The 14608-nt window shown below is 45.1% G+C and overlaps 2 long non-coding RNA genes across 3 annotated transcripts in view; one reads left to right on the top strand and one right to left on the bottom strand.

The window, feature by feature from the left end:
• Positions 1–14608, top strand: part of LOC138772247 (uncharacterized) — a 334081-nt gene that overhangs the window by 86659 nt on the left and 232814 nt on the right. The window lies entirely within an intron of this gene.
• Positions 3992–14608, bottom strand: part of LOC138771797 (uncharacterized) — a 69498-nt gene continuing 58881 nt past the window's right edge. For both annotated transcript variants that reach the window (XR_011359680.1, XR_011359681.1), the window contains one exon: positions 3992–4150. This is a non-coding gene — a long non-coding RNA (uncharacterized lncRNA). The remainder of the gene's footprint in view (positions 4151–14608) is intronic.

Raw genomic sequence — 14608 nt, 5'->3', positions numbered from 1 at the left:
TGAATGTACCAGAGGTACATCGCTTTTCTGTTCGTACCATGAACAGACCGGTGCCAACGCAAGGACGCTGGTGCTAAGGTCCTTTTTTATTCTAATTGAGAATGGGTCTGTTCCCCCCCCCCCCCCCTTGAGGGCGGGCTCGCTCACCTTCAGTGCGTCAGGCCAGGCCTGTGCTTGTTAATAGACTGGCACCACACGTGGAACCGGGCCGCGGTTCAAGAAAAGGACAGTGGCACCGGCATCCCTGTGCCGGCGCCGGTCTATTCATGGTTAAAATAGAAAAGCGATGTATCGCTGTTACATTCGCTTTAAGATGTTGGTTGAGCCCTCTGACTCTGCTTCTCTGGTGGGCCAAAAGAACCCCAGTCTGATACTGTGCAGCAGCAAACATTATGACTGTCCGTATTGAGTGAAAAATATTAGCAATTTTTTTTCTATGTACCAATGTGCCCCATTACAGTCTATGGGGAATCAGTACATAAAGTAAGGAAAATAGACACCAAGAGAAAAAGTTAGCAAGCGGCACTCACCATGTCTTCTATCTTCTTTACTCAAAAAAGCACACTGTGAGCAGACACATCACCGAGGTTGCTAATAGCATTGTCCTCCCTCACCTCGGTGATGTGTCTGCTCACAGTGTGCTTTTTTGAGTAAAGAAGATAGAAGACATGGTGAGTGCCGCTTGCACACCACAATAATCCATTGACTTCGACGGGGTACATTCTGTTTTTGAAATCACGGCTGAATCTTGCCCTTATTTTTCTGTTGTATGAGCATATCCTAAAATAATGACTGTTTTATAATACTTTAAAAAAAATTTTAAAAAGTGTGCGTGAATATAGCTTTAGGCTTGGTTCTAATGTTGGAATTACAGTGGGTGCACTGACGGCAGCCTTACTATAGAGAAAGGGGTCCTCAACTGGCGGACCGCGGTCCGAACCCGGACCACGGAGGCCAGCTGTCCGGACCCCTGGTCAGACCTCCTAACCGCCCGGGACGGACCAGATCCGGGGCAACTAGGAGGTCCCGCTCCCCACCGCACTGCCTCCCGTCCCATAGGCATACTATCCTTAGATGTCAGTACGCCTGTGGGGCTGGGGCAGTGTCGGTCCGGCCCCCGGCTGATACGCGCTCTCTGGGGATGTCCCGGGGATTCCCCAGCAGAGCGCGCACCACAGACCTCAGTGTACGCCGTCAGCCTGCTCTACCTGAAGTACAGGCCGGCGGCGTACACTGAGGTCACTGGTGTGCGCTCTGCTGGGGAATCCCCGGGACATCCCCAGAGAGCGCGTATCAGCCGGGGGCCGGACCGACAGGAGAAGAGAAGAAGACAGGCGCGGCGGGGGAGCGAGGTGCTAGGTGAGTTGCGGGTTGTTTGTTTTTTGTCTGGGGGCCATCTATAAAGGGAGAGCGCACTGGGGAGCTATATACTCCTGGGGGAAGCTCACAGGGGGATATATACTACAGGGGGAGAGCACAGGGGGCTATATACTACAGGGGGAGAGCACAGAGGGCTATATACTACTTGGGGGGCTATATACTACTGGGGGGAGCTCACAGGGGGGCTATATACTGCTGGGGGGCTATATACTACTGGGGGGAGCTCACAGGGGGCTACATACTACAGGGGGACAGCGCACAGGGGGGGCTATATACTACTGGGGGAAGCGCACAGGGGGTCTATATACTACTGGGGGGCTATATACTACTGGGGGGAGCTCACAGGGGGCTATATACTACAGGGGGAGAGCACAGGGGGGCTATATACTACTGGGGGGACCTCACAGGGGGGGGCTATATACTACTTGGGGAGAGCACAGGGGGGCTATATACTACTGGGAGAAGCTCACAGGGGGCTATATACTACAGGGGGCTATATACTACTGGGGGTAGCTCACAGGTGGCTATATACTACTGGGGGGAGCTCACAGGGGGCTATATACTACAGGGGGAGAGCACAGGGGGGCTATATACTACTGGGGGAGCAACAGGGGGCTATACACTACTGGGGGAGAGCGCAAAGGGGGGCTATATACTACTGGGGGAGCAACAGGGGGCTATATACTACTGGGGGAGAGCTCACAGGGGGGCTATACACTACTGAGGGAGCAACAGGGGGGGTTATATATTACCAGGGCAGTCACCCCCTTTGTACCTAATATCAAAGTGCTGGTGAGAGAGAAAAAATGCCAGTTTTCCCGCTAATAAGCAGCAATTCTGTATGTAAATAGTTGAACGTTTTTGAAAATTAACAAAACACGTTTCCTACTGATGTTCAGCTTGGACCTTCACCTGACAATAGACCCCGGTAAGTGAACTCTCACTAAAAGTTGTTGAGTACCCCTGCTATAGAGTCTAAAGGGGATATCCAGTGCTACAAAAACATGGCCACTTTCTTCCAGAGACAGCAACGCTCTTGTCTCCAGTTTGGGTGCAGTTTTTGTAACTTGGTTCCACTGAAGTGAATGGAGCTTAACTGCTTAAACCGCACCTGACCAGGAGACAAGAGAGGTGCTGTCTCTGGAAGAAAGTGGCCATGTTTTTGTAGAGCTGGATAACCCCTTTAAGGGTGCATTCACACGTACAGGATCCGCAGCAGATTTGATGCTGTGTTCAGTTATTTAGATCAAATCTGCTGCGATACGGTGTGTGTGAAGCTACCTTAGTAGTCGCCACTTTTTATACCTATTTTTGGCTGTTTCTTTTTTTCCTCATGTAAACTGTGAACCCAGTCTCCTTTTTCCAATCTTCTAATAAGGCTGGGTTCACACTGCTTTTGTGCAGTCCATGTAACTTATACATTTTATGGGGAAAAAAATGCAAAAACAGATTCAAACATAGCCTTTCCATTTTTAAAAAAATGGTTGACCACGTTTTTTTGTGTATGTTAAAAATAACCATTTAAAAACAGATCAGTTAAACAGACTATAAAAACGTAGTGTGAACCCAGCTTAAAGGGGTATTCCATCCAAGAGCTAAAAATGAAATGCTCCCAAACCTAGCTTGTCTTACTCACCAAGTCTCCTTGAGTTCCCGAGTTACAAATTTTTCTAAAAGCCGGTCCATATCCAAGATGGCGCCAGCCAGGAAACTAAATTTCCCAGCATGCATTGGACTTCAGAGCCAACTGCCAAGTATCCGCCTCATCGTGTAATATCTGCCCATTGCTGGGTCAATCTGCTTCTGCTTTACACTGTAAACACAATATCTGTCTATCTATCGATCCGTCTATCTTTCTATCTATCTACATAGATTAGAAAGAGAGAGAAAGATGAAACAACTGTGTTTCCTTTTCTCTATGCTGCTCAGGAGGCTGTCACTGTTTTGTTGTTTTCCCTCTCCTTGGCCAGGTGCTCACTGATTAGTTTGATGTCAGTGGTGGGTGGGTTACAAATGAGGTGTTACAGCTTGCCAGGCAACAGGAGAGACAGATCATGTGACTTTGGTCTCAGAAGGAAGCGGGAGGACAGAGGAGTGGAGACAGAGTGGACTGGGCAGGCAGGATTTTCTGAAGCTTCAGTATGTACGTCAGGATGTGCTGCAGACAAACAGATGTCTTTTTCTTGGTCCTATACAAAGTCAAGGAGGTTTATATGATATTTTCCATTTGGAAGACAGGTTTTCTTTAATTTCACAAGAATTGGCAATTTAGTAACAATTTAATTTAAGACACCTAGAATTTTTTTTTTCCATTTAGATCTGTTGTACTGCTCTGTTAACTAATTCACTGATTTTCTTCTGGCATAGGGCTTCTTATTACATCTTGTAAGCGGGAGATGAAATGGAATGCCCGGTAATAGAACAACAACATCTCGGCGTTATCTGGGTTATTTTGACTGTATTTGTGTAAATGAGATTTGTGCAATGCGATATATGTAAATGTACCCTGAGCAGTCAAAACTTAAAATAAATTAGATTTGGCATATAAAACAAGGTTACCAATTTGGCATTTAATGTTGCTTAAAAATCAAAACTAACACTGCTTCTCAGTATTTTTACAACAGATGGCTCCTTCCTTCATTTAGCACCAGATTTTTGGTAGACATCCAGAAGAGAATTTCTTTTCTTCTTTGCAAATGCCACTGGTTAGAGCAACAGCCTGTGTGTAGATATGGGATAGCTTCCACGTAATATACTGCAATACTTGCATCTAAAAAAATATATATATATATATATATATATATATATATATATATGGTATATCGCAAAAAAAATAAAGAGAACACTTAACCCCTTAAGGACAGAGCCAATTTCTATTTTTGCGTTTTCGTTTTTTCCTCCTTGTGCATAAAAGGCCATAGCAGTTGCATTTTTCCACCTAGAAACCCACATGAGCCCTTATTTTTTGCGCCACTAATTGTACTTTGCAATGACTGGCTGAATTTTTGCATAAAGTACACTGCGAAACCAGAAAAAAATTCAAAGTGTGGTGAAATTGAAAAAAAAAACGCATTTTGTTTATTTGGGGGAAATGTGTTTTTACGCCATTCGCCCTGGGGTAAAACTGACTTGTTATGCATGTTCCTCACGTCGTTACGATTAAAACGATATGTAACATGTATAACTTATATTGTATCTGATGGCCTGTAAAAAATTCAAACCATTGTCAACAAATATACGTCACTTAAAACCGCTCCATTCCCAGGCTTATAGCGCTTTTATCCTTTGGTCTATGGGGCTGTGTCAGGTGTAATTTTTTGCGCCATGATGCGTTCTTTCTATCGGTACCTTGATTGCGCATATACGACTTTTTGATCACTTTTTATTACAATTTTTCTGGATTTGATGCGACCAAAAATGCGCAATTTTGCACTTTGGGATTTTTTTGCGCTTACGCCGTTTACCGTACGAGATCAGGAATGTGATTAATTAATAGTTTGGGCGATTATGCACGCGGCGATAGCAAACATGTTTATTTATTTATTTATTTACTTTTATTTATAACCTGGGAAAAGGGGGGTGATTCAGACTTTTATTAGGGGAGGGGGCTTTTTATTCACAACAACACTTTTCTTATTTTTTTTACACATATACTAGAAGCCCCCCTAGGGTTAGGGTTATTCCCCCTGGGGTTAGGGTTATTTCCCCTAGGGGACTTCTAGTATATACACTTTGATCTCTCATTGAGATCTCTGCAGCATAGATATGCTGCAGAGATCCATGAGATCGGCACTCGTTTGCTTTCGGCTGCTGCAGCCGGAAACAAACGAGTGCCGAGTCGGGGACGGCGCCATCTTGGAGCGGTCCCCGGCCGGCTTCAGAAACGGAGATCGCTTCTCCGGGATAACATCCCGGAGGAGCGATCTCCGCCACTAGACACCAGGGAGATGCTGGATCCGGTAATCGGATGCAGCTGTCATGTTTGACAGCTGCATCTGATTACTGTATTAGCGGGCACGGCGATCGGACCGTGCCCGCTAATACCTACGGTCCCGGGCTACACGCGGCACCTGGGACCGCCGCGGTTCAGAGCGGGGTCGCCGCGCGGCCCCGCTCTGAACACCCTTACCGGCAATAGGGCGTACCTATACGCCCTTTGTCGTTAAGGGGTTAAACAACACAATATAACTGTGAAATCAAACTTAGGAAATTATTGGTAATTAGCAAGACACACTAAATAAAGGAGGATTCTGCAGGTGGGGACCACAGATCACTTCTCAGTACCTATGCTTTCTGGCTGATGTTTTGGTCACTTTTGAATGTTGGTGGTGATTTCACACTCGTGGTAGCATAAGACGGACTCTACAACCCATACAAGTGGCTCAGGTAGTGCGGCTCATCCAGGATGGCACATCAATGCAAGCTGTGGAAAGAAGGTTAGCTGTGTCTGTCAGCGTAGTGTCCAGAGCATGAAGCAGATACCAGGAGACAGGCCAGTACACCAGGAGACGTGGAGGAGGCTGTAGGAGGGCTACAACCCAGAAGCAGGAGGACTACCTCCGCCTTTGTGCAAGGAGGAACAGGAGGGGCACTGCCAGAGCCCTGCAAAATGACCTCCAGTTTGTGTCTGCACAAACGGCTAGAAACTGACTCCATGAGGATGATACGAGGACCCGAAAGGACCGTTCAGGACGCTTTGCATTTGCCAGAGAAGACCAGGATTGGCAAATTCGCCACTTGCGCCCAGATGAAAGCAGGTTCACATTGAGCACATGTGACAGACATGACAGAGTCTTGAGATGCCCTGGAGAGCGATCTGCTGCCTGCAGCATCCTTCAGCATGACGGGCTTGGCAGTTGGTCAGTAATGGTGTGGGGTGGCATTTGGAGGGCCGCACAGACCTCCATGTGCTGCCAGAGGTAGCCTGACTGCCATTAGGTACTGAGATGAGATCCTCAGACTCCTTGTGAGACCATATACTGGTGCAGTTGGCCCTGGGTTCCTCCTAATGCAGGACAATGCTAGACCTCATGTGGCTGGAGTCTGTCAGCAGTTCCTGCAAGATGAAGACATTGAAGCTATGGACTGGCCAGACCTAAATCCCATTGAGCACATCTGGGACATCATGTCTCACTCCATCCACCAACCTCATGTTGCAGCACAGACTGTCCAGGAGTTGGCAACTGCTTTAGTCCAGGTCTGGGAGGAGATCCCTCAGGAGACCATCGGCCACCTCATCAGGAGCATGCCCGGGCCTTGTAGGGAGGTCATACAGACACCTCATCAGGAGCATGCCCGGGCCTTGTAGGGAGGTCATATAGACACCTCATCAGGAGCATGCCCGGGTGGTGTAGGGAGATCATACAGACACCTCATCAGGAGCATGCCCGGGCCTTGTAGGGAGGTCATACAGACACCTCATCAGGAGCATGCCCGGGCCTTGTAGGGAGGTCATACAGACACCTCATCAGAAACATGAACAAACCTTGTAGGGAGGTCATACAGACACCTCATCAGGAGCATGCCCGGGCCTTGTAGGGAGGTCATACAGACACCACATCAGGAGCATGCCCGGGCCTTGTAGGGAGGTCATACACCTCATCAGGAGTATGACCGGGCCTTGTAGGGAGGATATACAGACACCTCATCAGGAGCATGCCCGGGCCTTGTAGGGAGGTCATACAGACACCTCACCAGGAGCATGCCCGGGCCTTGTAGGGAGGTCATAACGCCACCTCATCAGGAGCATGCCCGGGCTTTGTAGGGAGGTCATACAGCCACCTCATCAGGAGCATGCCTGGGCCTTGTAGGGAGGTCATATACCTCATCAGGAGCATGCCCGGGCCTTGTAGGGAGGTCATACAGACACCTCATCAGGAGCATGCCCGGGCCTTGTAGGGAGGTCATACAGCCACCTCATCAGGAGCATGCCCGGGCCTTGTAGGGAGGTCATACACCTCATCAGGAGCATGCCCGGGCCTTGTAGGGAGGTCATACAGACACCTCATCAGGAGCATGTCTGGGCCTTGTAGGGAGGTCATACAGACACCTTATCAGGAGCATGCCCGGGCCTTGTAGGGAGGTCATACAGACACCTTATCAGGAGCATGCCCGGGCCTTGTAGGGAGGTCATACAGGCATGTGGAGGCCACACACAATACTCAGCCTCATTTTCACTTGGTTTAAGGACATTACAGCAAAGTTGGATCAGTCTGTGGTGTGTTTTTCCACTTGAATTTTTTGTGTGACTCCAAATCCAGGCCGCCATTGTGTAATAAATGTGATTTCCAGTGATAATTTTTGTGTGAATTTGTTGTCAGCACATTCCACTTTGTACAGAACAAAGTATCACTAGAAGATTTCATTCATTCAGATCCAGGAGGTGTTATTTGAGTGTTCCCTTTATTTTTTTGAGCAGTGTATATATATTGGAGCAAGTTCAAAGAAAACATTTCTTGGTTATGTTGACACAACGTACTATTTTTGAAAAGAACGCCTGTTGTTTTCCATTAAAAATACGGCCGTTCTCTTCATACTGCATTGATATGCTTTGAAGTCAATAGAACAATGGGCGTTGGTAGGGCAGGCAGCTGCTACGGGGCCCATGGGGGAGGGGGCCCTTGGGGCCCTTGGCCCTTAAAGCCTAGAGAAGGGATGGTGACGTCAGCAATGCACGTGGTTATAGGATAAACTCTATGAAGGTTGGAAATCCATCTGATGCTGTTGGTGTCATTGGATATAACATCACCACGTTTTTGCAATCAGTTTTATGCAAAAAATGGATGAAAAAACAGATGCATTTGTGTATATCCGTTTAGATCAATTTTTCTATTCCACAAAGACAAAGGGGTGTATTTGGTTTGTACAAATGGTTAGGCAAGTAACATCCTCTAACAAATTACTGGTAAGAAGATGGCAAAACTTTACTAAAGCAGTTGCCTTCCTGGGGCCTAACTGTGGCTCTGAGTACTCAGATACCCCCAGGATTTACAGTAGGGTTAAATTGTTAACAGTCGGAATGTGTTAGGAAGTTGTGTTCCAGTTCGCAGTTACGTTTGTAATAATAAGCGTAAACCTCCTGAACAATAGAGGTCAATTTTCAATCGCAGCAACCCCGCTCTGAACCACCGTGATCCCAGAAGCTATCTGCAGCCCGGGACCGCGACAATTAGCAGGTACGGTCCGATCTCCGTGCCCGCTAATTAGGCATTTTGATGCGGCTGTCAAAGTTGACAGCTGCATTTAAATGCCTCCTTTCTCCCATTGGTGGTGGTCTAGTGAGCCGGCTCGGGGTCTGCGCCGTAATGGTGCTGATCCCGACTCGGCAATCTATCATTCTTGGCTGCAGCAGCCGAGAGCAATAGAACACCTATCTCATGGATCTATGCAGTATATCTATACTGCATAGATCTCAATGAGAGATCAATACGGCTATACTAAAATTCCCCCAGGGGGAATAATCCTAACCCCAGGGGGAATAACCCTCACCCCAGGGGGAATAACCCTAACCCCAGGGGGAATAACCCTAACCTCAGGGGGAATAACCCTAACCCCAAGGGGAATAACCCTAACCCCAGGGGGACTTCTAGTATGTGTAAAAAATGCTTTTTTTATTAATAAAAAATCCCCTCCTCTAATAAATGTCTGAATCACCCCCTTTCCCCATTTTATGAATAAAAATAAATAAATAAATAAATAAATAAAAAAACCATATTAGGTATCACCGCATCCATAATCGTCCAAACTACTAAATAATCACATTCTTGGTCTCGCACGGTAAATGGCGTAAAAAAAATTCCAAAATGCTAAATTGTGCATTTTTGGTCGCATCAAATCCAGAAAATTGTAATAAAAAGTGATCAAAAAGTTGCATATATGCTAACCTACCAAGGTACCTATAGAAGGTACAGATCATGGCGCTAAAAATGACACCTCACAAAGCCCCATAGACTAGAGGATAAAAGCGTTATAAGCCTGGGAATAGAGCAATTTTAAGGAGCATTTATTTTTTTAAAAAGTCCTTAACTTTTTAAAAAACATCAAATAAAATAAAAGTCATACAAGTTACATATCGTTGTAATTGGACTAACTTGAGGAGCATGTATAACAAGTCAGTTTTACCCTAGGTTGAACAGCGTAAACGCGAAACCTCCCCAAATAAAAGAAATTGCGTTTTATTTTTAATTTTATTTTAATTTTTTTCTGGTTTCGCAGCAAACTTTATTCAAAATTTCAGCCTGTGATTACAAAGTACAATTAGTGGCGCAAAAAATAAGGGTTCATGTGGATCTGTAGGTGAAAAAATGCAAGTGCAAGGAGGAAAAAACGAAAGCGCAAAAATGGAAATTGGTCCAGTCCTTAAGGGGTTAAGTATACAAAACAATGTACAATCAAATAAAAAAAAAAACAATACAAACAGGTGAGAAGAAAAGACTGTATTAGTATCTGGTTATAATTAGTAACAGAAAAAGTAGGCGATAAATTCCCTTTAAGTTACATTTACACCCTCCTATAAGTGTGACCACTCGTGCAGGTTGTGTCCGTGTATTTTCCATCACTTATTGTTTCCATTATTCTAATGTTTTAGAGACTTTCATAGAGAAATTCACCGCACTTCCAGGGTTGAATTATTGTGCTGTGAGCAAAGTTTCCTCATTTCACAAGATACATTTATTGCTTAATTTAGAAAATATCATTTTATTTTTTTACATTTTTATATATTAGTTATGTTCTTTTTCTTACCGTCAGGTTTTATTTTATATTAGTTGCCATTTTTAACAAAAAAGTTTATATATTTTAAGTAAATTACTAGATTCAGAATTGGGCAAATGTTCCATCACACATTTTTCATATCGTATATACTTCTCCACTGAGGTGATAATTTATATCCAATGGGGTTAGTGCAATAATACACACAATAGGATATCATGGATACAGTTTATGCGTCACTTATTAGCATATAGGGGGAGATTTATCAAACATGGTGTAAAGTGAAACTGGCTCAGTTGCCCCTAGCAACCAATCAGATTCCACCTTTCATTCCTCACAGACTGTTTGGAAAATGAAAGGTGGAATCTGACTGGTTGCTAGGGGCAACTGAGCCAGTCTCACTTTACACCATGATTGATAAATCTCCTCCATGTTATCTATATAATGCAGTCAGATCCCAGTCTCTACATGTCACAGTCTTCTGTTTTGGCATTATGGAAACTAGATGCTAGGGACCAGGAATAGGTCAGTAACCAAGGGGCTTTTATATGGCCTAATACAGCGCTGCAAACCAGCGCCGATCAGCGGGATGATCTGCGCGCCTTTACAAAACTCGATCAATAGTGTGACCCGGTTACATGAAAAATTACTGCATCGTCTGTGAGGCCTAGTAGCTTCACGACAGTCGGCTGATCGCTCGCTGAGTATAACCAATACTGTTATAATAGTGCAAAACTGTACAAAAATAACATGCCAATTTTTCTCAAATTATTTTTCTAGTGTGCACATAAACCTAAATTCTCACCCTCTTCCTCCTCCTCCTCCTCGCCCAGTGCACTTCCTGCCATTATAAACTTCAGCCCATACAAAGGCTTCAAGCCTAATATCTATGATGTTCAGTGCAGTCGATGACTTCTATTATGTGGACAATTGACAGAACAGAATCAACTATCCAGATATATGCCAGACATACGGATCCTTTCATCTCTACATTGTGTTATATTGATCAGTCTGAGGATCCCTTAACTAAAAAATATTAACCCCCGCGCCCCACGTTCTCTCTGGACCTTTAATATCTATCAGTTTTTGGGAAAGTTTGACTCTCCTTAAGCAATACTGTGGGGGAGATTTATCAAACATGGTGTAAAGTTAAACTGGCTCAGTTGCCCCTAGCAACCAATCAGATCCCCTGATTGGTTGCTAGGGGCAACTGAGCCAGGTTCCCTTTACACCATGGTTGATAAATCTCCCCCTATATGTACTAGAATACTAAAAGGAACGTATAATCACGTAGGTAAAGTTACTGTATAACTTATGTAATTCTCCTCCCCTTTTGGCTATGTGGTCAGGGGGGCGGTCCTACTCAATGATTGACAGCTATCTCATGCATATGACTGTAGGAGCGCTCACTTGACCACTGCATCCATTCAGTCCTTTACTATACACTGCTTATTTTAATTATCATCTGGTAAGGCTAAGTAGCAACAGAAATACAGTGGTACCTTGGTTTAAGAGTAACTTGGTATAAGAGCATTTTGGTTTAAGAGATCACAGTTTTTCAAAATTGTGACTTGGTGTAAGAGCATTGCTTTGGTGTAAGAGCTCCCTGTACTGGGTGGGAGGGGGAGTGGGGGAGGGGCATGGCCTGAATAGCGGGGTGTACAGCCCTGTACTCTGACCCAGGAAGTCTCCCTCACCTTCCAAATCATAGTAGATCCACTTCAGGCTGGGGCTTACATCAGGGGACAGGACCGTGGAGGTAATCTCTCCATAGCTGTAACCCCTCTCTCCCGGGACAGAGAGTGCTGCATGAATGTGCCCACATCTGTCCTGCTCATTGCTTCATGCTCCCTGCGGTCTCTGTCCGCCCTTGTGTTTCCCATCTTCTCTATTACTGTACAGTAACTTATAATATCACAGATTCTGCTGTTTGTTTGAATGTCTGAATGTTTGTTTGTTTTACATGTTATTCAGAATAATAAATCATTATATATATATATATATATATATATATATGTATATATATATATATATGTATATATATATATATATATATATATATATATATATATATATATATATAGTTAGTTAGTTAGCAGTGTCCTTGCGTCCCTTGCCTTTAGTGTAGTGTAAAATAATAAGTATTTTCTTACCTTACCATGCTTCCCGGTGTCCTCGGGCCATCACCTTCACTTTATGGTTATGTTCTCACAATGTCTTTTTTTGGGGAATTAGAAGTTTGCAAGATCAGGAGGGTCACAGGTTTAACACTATCTCACTTAAAGGGAATGTATCATCAGACTTATTGTTTAACTAATGTTTTTGTGTAAAACACACTTTTAAAAAATGTTGGTGACATTTTTTCTGATTTTCCATTTTTCTATCTATATTATAAAATAATCCTGATATTTTGCAGTTTTCATTCTCACCACTGGGGCTAAAACTAAGGGTCCTAAGGGTATATATATATATATATATATACTGTATATATATATATATATATTGTAGGGATCTTCCCGGGGGATGGTGTGTTTGGACACAGTTCCGGCAGCAAACTTGGGCTCATAAAACAGCTTTGGGTGTTTATTTGTAGCATAAACAGTCCAGTAACATAAATACAGCAACACCGTGCAGTGAGAATAAACAAAACAAAAAGTCCTGCCCGTCTGGGCGCTTACTAATACAGCAGGTTACCTCTCTGGCACTTCAGTGATCAGTATTGCGGGGTGTGAACAGGCCCCAGCAGCGGCTGTCTTCCCAGCTCTCACCAAACAGCATGCAGGCTGTTCACTCCTGGCTGAGAGAGAGACCTGTACACTGAGCACAGCTTTTGCCTTCTCAGGCTGATTGGGATCAGAGCTCACCTGATCCCAAAACCCACACTGGATCGAGGGGGAGGGAATGGCAAGTCCCACTACCAAAACCTACCTGCCATTCCATGTAAGTCCAGGCCCGGCAATAATAAATAATAGCTCAGCAGCATAACACTGCTGAGCACAGATGCCTCCTGGACTCACCATCTCACACTGTGTATCAACCTGGGTGAGATGTACATCCCCTCGAGCACTTTACCAGTGACATGTCCACATATCCCCCCCCTCTTCTTCAGACCGGAGGGCTGAGCGTATTGTCCCCACAGGCAGTGTACCCTTGATAGGGCGTCAGCATTTGCCTGTAATTTCCCTGGCCGGTGTTCCACAGTGAAATTAAAGTTTTGTAGGGACAGAAACCACCTAGTCACCCTTGCATTCTTCTCCTTGTTTATTTTCATCCATGTTAGGGGGGCATGGTCTGTCACTAACTTGAATCTCCTGCCTAGTAGGTAGTACCTCAGGGATTCTAGGGCCCACTTCACTGCCAGACATTCTCGCTCAACTATGGCGTAGTTTTTCTCGGCCGGGGATAGCTTCCTACTTAAGTACATCACCGGGTGCTCCTCGCCATTCACGACCTGTGAGAGGACGGCACCTAACCCTGTGTTAGAGGCGTCTGTCTGTACCAAAAACTCTCGCCTAAAGTCAGGGGTAACTAGCACAGGCTGTTGGCACAGGGCAGACTTGAGGCTTTGAAAAGCCTTCTCGGCCTCTGGAGTCCATGTCACCATTGCGGACTTTGCACCCTTTGTCAGGTCAGTTAGTGGGGCTGCAACTGAGGCAAAATTTTGCACAAACCTACGGTAATAGCCCGTAATACCCAGGAAAGCTCTGACCTGTTTCTTTGTGAGGGGTTGAGGCCAATTCTGTATTGCCTCGATTTTATTTAGTTGTGGTTTCACTAACCCCCTCCCAATAATGTAGCCCAAGTATTTGGCCTCCTCTAAGGCTAGTGCACACTTCTCTGCATTGATGGTTAAACCCGCATCACTTATGGCATCTAACACCGCCTGGACCTTACAGAGGTGACTTTCCCAATCCGTGCTAAAAATGACCACATCATCGAGGTAGGCAGCGGAGTAATCACGATGTGGTCGCAGAATCAAGTCCATCAACCTCTGAAAAGTGGCAGGGGCTCCATGTAACCCGAATGGCATCACTACATATTGGAAGAGCCCATCAGGGGTGGAGAATGCAGTCTTCTCTCTAGCCTTAGGAGTGAGTGGGATCTGCCAGTAGCCCTTAGTGAGATCGAGGGTAGTTATGTACCTGGCATTACCCATCCTTTCTATCAACTCATCTACCCTGGGCATGGGGTAGGCATCGAACTTGGAGATCTCATTTAACTTTCTAAAATCATTACAGAACCTCCAAGTTCCATTGGGCTTTGGGATTAACACAATCGGGCTGGACCACTCGCTCTGGGACACCTCAATGACTCCTAGGTCAAGCATACGTTTTACCTCGGATGATACCGCCTCCCTCCGGGCTTCTGGTATCCTATAGGGCTTAAGGTTTACTCTGCTTCTAGGCTCAGTTTCAATATGATGACTAATGAGATGCGTACGCCCTGGTAGGTCAGAAAACTTGTTTTTATTTTTCTGCAGGAACTCCTTAGCTTCCTGCTTCTGGGATACTGATAGGGT

Source organism: Dendropsophus ebraccatus, chromosome 14, assembly GCF_027789765.1.
Source record: "Dendropsophus ebraccatus isolate aDenEbr1 chromosome 14, aDenEbr1.pat, whole genome shotgun sequence".
Classification (NCBI taxonomy): domain Eukaryota; kingdom Metazoa; phylum Chordata; class Amphibia; order Anura; family Hylidae; genus Dendropsophus; species Dendropsophus ebraccatus.
Note: the sequence above shows the minus strand (reverse complement) of the source record. Positions and strands in the feature narration are given on the sequence as shown.